We start from the raw sequence: 6000 nt of genomic DNA, 5'->3' as shown, positions 1-6000 counted from the left end.
GCAACCTGTCTACTGCTCTGAATATTGTTTACTAGCAATTAAAACGAAGCATAGTTTTCTGAAGAACAGCTGTTTTATTGAGGAGGACTGTAATACATATCTTTTTAAAATTCGCACTGTGTCATCTATACAAGATGATTTCCCAGTACACGTAGACGTTCAAAAGGGAGAAGTACAAGTGCATTAACTTTTTTTATTTTGGGGGAGGCGTGTCACTGGTAAATTTGTGGGTGTTGTGCTTGACCAACGTTACTAGATTAGTTTGAAATTGAGGCACGCTTTTGGCATTCGCTTTAACGCGGTGCTGTGATGCTTAACAATAGCGCTTAATTAGCAGGTAGTCTCCGAGTATGAAACCAACTAAATACAATATATCATTTATAGAGAACCACTGTATGCCACGCTAAAGCGCGAATTGCAAATAAATGCTAATTGCAGAAATATGTTATCGTTCAGCTGCCCAGAAGGTGCTGTTGCCCCTGCGCGCAGCTCGCGACAGTAGGCGCGCTTTAATTGCACCTATTGTAGGCGCGTTACAATATTCTTGTAACTGTGGCGTGTGCGTGTGTAGCTTTTATATGCTGTGGGAGCGGCAGCCGCGAGCGCAGCCGACGGTAGAAGAGAACGATGGGCAAGGGCACGCTCGCGGCTCGCGCTCAGTGGCCGTTGACAGTGGGTCGCGGCCGACTCTTTTAATGATAAAGACGTGTTGCTCAGTGCCTCGTCCTCGTCTCTGAAGCGTTCTGCGCGGCGGCTGGCCCAGACCCTACAATGAAAACACAGGCGGTAATAGAAATGCTCAGAACACGCTGCTGCCAGTGGACGCGTGCATCTCGCGCCAGAAATGACTAAATTTGCCCCACTTCATACGTCCATGGAATGCACATACATTCGGCAACTGAGGGTAAATTTGTCATGCTGGTATCCACGCATTTTCAGAGCGCCAAGCATTGTCGATATATGGAGAAGCACTCAAAAGGGCACACGCTTGTCATTTTTATAACGGCACGACACGACGAACCGAAGAATTCGGAGCCGAAGGTGTTCACTTCGGCCTGCATGACGCACCGCAAATCATGTAGTGACCTTGCGTAAGCTCAAACACAGGGCCGATGGTTGTTCTTTTCAGAAGACTGGAAGCAAAGTACTCTCAGTGAGAATATTTGAGGCCAGTTAGGATATTCAAAACTAGTCAAAACAAGCGAGGCACAAGTGGCTGCGATACCTAAAAGGCAGTGTGGCTGAATTAAGGTTACGCTCGAACGTTGACCTATACCGGGAGTGAGTCATTATTTTAAAACACGCAACAAAGCTTTTTTCCATGTTGCAGCCTTTTTATTTACTGCAACTATTGTACACAATGTCAACGGGGACAGGCGCATCTGATCCAAACACAGCTCTTGATTTATGTCGGGTATTGCCCAATAAGGATGCTGTGCGTCCTGCGACGAAAAAAACCAGATTCGTGACGTTGACTGACAGACGCCCCGCCCACCGACGAGACTGAGAATAGGCCTCTGTTTGAAAAGAGGGCGCCTGAAAAAACAGCCACTTCGCGCTTCGCTTGTAGCCTTTACGCTGCGCGCACGGCTGCAATATTTGGCTGATCAGTTCATAGCCGTGTCAGCGTTCCGCAGGATGTGTTTTTTCAACAAGCCCAAGGGGTGCTTCATGACCCCTTAAACATATCATCAACATGGATAGTGTAAGTATTCCTCTCGGTATTACATTAAACACATGCGGATATGTTGCTATAATTAGGAAGAATTCCAGGGTCTAATCAAGAGTGCAGTCACCCAGGACACGGAAAAGTGCGTTTAAAAAAGGCTTGCGTTCGCACTTATTAAATGCATAGTGCTTGATATTACACAGAGCATGTTATGGCATTTTTGTGTTTTTTGTGCTTATCTGCATATTTTGTATAACTTATATTCGCTATATCGTGCTTATCTGCATATTTTGTATATCTCAATTTTTCTTTCCGTACCTTCATAATGCTTGATATTATACTGAGTGAATGTTATTGCATTTTTGTGTTAGTTTTTTTCGTGCTCATCTACACATTTTGTATAACTTATATTCGCTATTTCGTACTTATCTGTATATTTTGTATATCGTAATTTTTTATCCTTACCACTGTTTACTATTGCGTTGTATCTCTGATGAATGATTTTATAGGAGATCTCACTCACAGTCTCGCGACTTTGACACCTCCTTCTGTATTTCTATACAGCACATGTAATTTATCACTTGTATTTCAATTTCAAATAAAGTTCAAAGTTCATGTGTAAGCATACATACACAGTGGTAGAGAACAACCACATTACAGAAGGATTCCAATAGAAAAGGCAAGGTGCACCAACTGGATGTTAAGAATTCACAAAATAACAATGGTGATGTGATTAAATATTGATGCAGAGCCCTAGGTCTCTCATTTGCTCGATTAGGCAGCTGCAGGCCTATCTGCGCATTGAGTGGGGTAAACAAGTAAACTGTGACGCTTGTGTTTAAAATCGAGAAGTTCTAGCAAAGTTCGTGGAACCAGTACATTACATATCTAGGTTTGAATTCAGCTTAAATAAACCTGGTTAAGTATGCGATAGTGGCAGGGTCGAGCGCACCAATAAATACCCCCCTCAGTAATCGACGCCTCTGTGTTGATGAAACCCATATTGCGGCTAAGGGTATATTGAACGACGACGCGGATTTTACCGAGTTTTCCTCTATTTGTGTGTTATTCTAGAGGCATCCAGGTATGTGGCAAATGCCCAAACGGTCAACGTTGAGTTCTTATGAAACACAGCAATAAAATTTGGCAGATCCCCCGCGTTGTGAGAATCGGTTTCATGCGAAGCAGTCAGCGAGTACTTCTATGCTGTATTTTATGGCTTTGAGTGAAGCCTTACGAGGTGGATCGACGTGTTTCTGTAAGTGCAGTAGCTGTATGACCATCGTGGTCTTACAAGTAACGTCGACAAAACTGGCGTTTAGAGGGTAACTTACGATGCGACGTAAGCTCTCCCGTTGGAGTACATACGTCAGTATTATCTAAAGTGTTCTTCATGGTGCACTCATGTGAACAGCATACGTAATTTTCGTTAATGTATTCCTCCGGGGTCGAGCAATGCTTCAATATAGCTTGCTGAACTATAGGAATAAAATTTATTATTTATTAGACTGCTAGAAAAGCGGAGCCAACACTGAAACCACAGACGTTAATCTGATATGACGCCTTTATCGTAGGAGTAGATATGTAGTGTGTATTGCTTTCTTGTAAAATAAATAGCCAGCACCACAACCACAACTGAAGTTGCACCGACATTACGCCTGCATGGGCTGTTTTTGCAAACCAGGTTCTAGACCTGGCGTGACTGTGTGGTAGAATATATGATTGCCACGCAGAATGCTTGGGTTCAATTCATGCTGAGATTCTAATTTTTTTTCTTTCCATTCGGGTCGGGTCAACGCTGCCGATTTCGTTTTTTCTTAACGCTCTGGCGTTTAAATAAAGTTAAGGAGGCCATTATGAGAGCACCGAAACGTAGGCTGCTAGATAGATAGATAGACAGATAAATAGATACGTAGATAGAAACGCTCAACGTACTAAAGGTTCGCCAAGAAATGCTTCGCATTTAAAGCTATCGCGATCCAGTTCAAGACACCTGTTGAATGTGTTGAAATTGACGTAGGTTCTTGTGCGTCACTCGAGCCACTCTTCTGGCACATAAGGAAGTAAACGCTCGGACAGTGAAAATCGGCTTATCTCTCTACCAACGACTTCGTTAATCATGAAATTTTTATGAATATCGTTCGGCTGTGAAAAAATCAGAATGCTTCTGGAAAGCGTGCTGATGTAAGTAAGGTAAGGAGTGGACACGAGTTCCTGGAATTTTTTCACAACGCATGAGCTTTTCTACAGCCTTCGATATGAACTTGTTAAATTTGTTTCTCTGTCATTTCTGCTTCAGTTACCCTATATGAAAATAGTTTTTCAAGCTTAAGTTCCTCGCAACCTTTCTGTGGTCTACAACGCGCAGTGACAGACGTTCTAAATATAAAAGAAATGTATAATATACGATGAAAACGAGTGAAGAAGCTAAATGTACCGCTCCAATTACTCAAGTGCGTGAGCGAACTATCCAAAAGATAACTTTCAGAGATGAATATGTTCAGCTATGCTAATTATTACATTCAAGTTACAAAAAAATGAAACATTAGGCGCTATGAAAGTAAAAAGAAATAAATACCATGCGTTTTGTATTAACACACGCACGATTTACATGAGACTTACTGCTCACAGTTTCACGACTTTCCGGACCGAAATCCGCGAAGGAACAAGCAACTTTAGGGCCCTAAAAGCCACTTGAGATGCATTCGTTACTTCTGCAGTCACGCCTGTCATGCTGAAGCGATTATCTTTCGCGGGCTGCTAAAACATTCCTGCACCTATTACCACTGCTTCTGTTACAGTAATTTGGTCCAAAGAGCAGTGACTTTTCTTCCAAAGGCAACACTTTCTCCCCGTTTGTTTATGCGCTCCTTTCCACAAGTGACGTCACGCAAAGTTCAATTGGGAGCAAATTGAACTGTCTCATAATAATGCTATGTCATACTGCGTAGTCTTGGAGCACGGCTGTACGTCTGAACGAACAAGTGCACACGGTGAAAAATCAGCCGTGCAGACACGGCCAAAAGTGTGGAGAACGAAACAACACAAACGGTGACTGTCAGATGAAATTCAGATTGCGCAGCGGCAGCAACAGCATTCGGCATGTGCTTCTGTGAACATGTACATTTTGCCGCTTGTCAGTCAGGCACACTTGTACATTTCATTGCGAAAGGAGGTCCAGTGCGCAGATGCGGATATCCCAGTTGAAAAATACAACAGAATACGACGACAGAAATATCTAATGTGCTTGTGTTTCTGTGAAAATGTACATTTTGCCGCTTGTCAGTCAGGCACACTTGCACATTTCATTACGAAATGAGCTCCGGTGCGCAGATGTGGATATCGCAGTTTAAAAATACAACAGAATAGGACGACATAAATATCTAATGTCTTGCGTATTTTGGGGACATGTCATGCTGTTGCCCTGTCGCCTGTCGTGAGGTGCCGTTGGGTGTCTGTCATCTCAGGAGGTTCTGTAGATGCACGAGATTTCTTCCGTCTTATTAGGGATATTTCTGTTGTGGTAATTCGGTGCCTGCCGCAACGGCACATATTTCTTTGGTGCTACCAAATTTGTTATATTATTTCAACTCTGTTTTGTAAATACATGCACGCTACAGAATCACTCTTTTTTGTGACAAGAAAATTTCCTACACATCAGAAATTTGTAGTAAAAACAGAGGAGATTTGTTGTAACAATAGCAATATATGTTGTCCTAATCGCACCTTTTGTAATCATTTCCAACACGGTTGTGAGCTGGTATTACATCCAAGTAAGGTCCGCCGCGGTGGTATAGCGGTTACGGTGCTCGGCTGCTGACCCGAAGGTCGCGGGTTCGATCCCGGCCGCGGCGGTCGCATTTCGATGGAGGCGAAATGGTAGAGGCCCGTGTACTTAGATTTAGGTGCACGTTAAAGAACACCAGATGGTCGAAATTTCCGGAGCCCTCCACTACGGCGTCTCATAATCAAACCGTGGTTTTGGGACGTAAAACCCCAGATATTACTATTATTACATCCAAGTAAGCGAGAATTTTGTCAGGAGCGCGAATTTCTCCCATGATGCATGCAGGGCAAGCTTCCAAGCCAAAGACACAAAACACATCTTGCAAACCTTGTGTGGCGACGCGTTTATACATGCATGAGAGGGAATGCGCTCCCGCTTTGTTCCTGTTATCATTTTGACGTATACGTGGCCTCATGACGTCAAGAGTACATTTGCTTGAAATCTTTAGACTGTTCATTATTGTTTTATTGTGTGTGAAACACCCAGATAGATTCAGTGTGTTGGTTGGCTTTCCTGCAGTGCATTTTCAGCGCTCATCGACGAA

The 6000-nt window shown here is 43.2% G+C and overlaps 1 protein-coding gene across 1 annotated transcript in view; it reads left to right on the top strand.

Annotated features, from left to right (window-relative positions):
- Positions 1 to 3728: 3728 nt before the first annotated feature.
- The window catches only part of LOC119402892 (uncharacterized), a 55251-nt gene continuing 52979 nt past the window's right edge, over positions 3729 to 6000 (top strand). The window contains exon 1 of the mRNA XM_049418300.1: positions 3729 to 3862. The gene's annotated coding sequence lies outside the window, so the exon portion shown is untranslated. The remainder of the gene's footprint in view (positions 3863 to 6000) is intronic.

The sequence above is a fragment of the Rhipicephalus sanguineus genome, chromosome 8 (assembly GCF_013339695.2).
Source record: "Rhipicephalus sanguineus isolate Rsan-2018 chromosome 8, BIME_Rsan_1.4, whole genome shotgun sequence".
In the NCBI taxonomy this organism is placed as follows: domain Eukaryota; kingdom Metazoa; phylum Arthropoda; class Arachnida; order Ixodida; family Ixodidae; genus Rhipicephalus; species Rhipicephalus sanguineus.
Note: the sequence above shows the minus strand (reverse complement) of the source record. Positions and strands in the feature narration are given on the sequence as shown.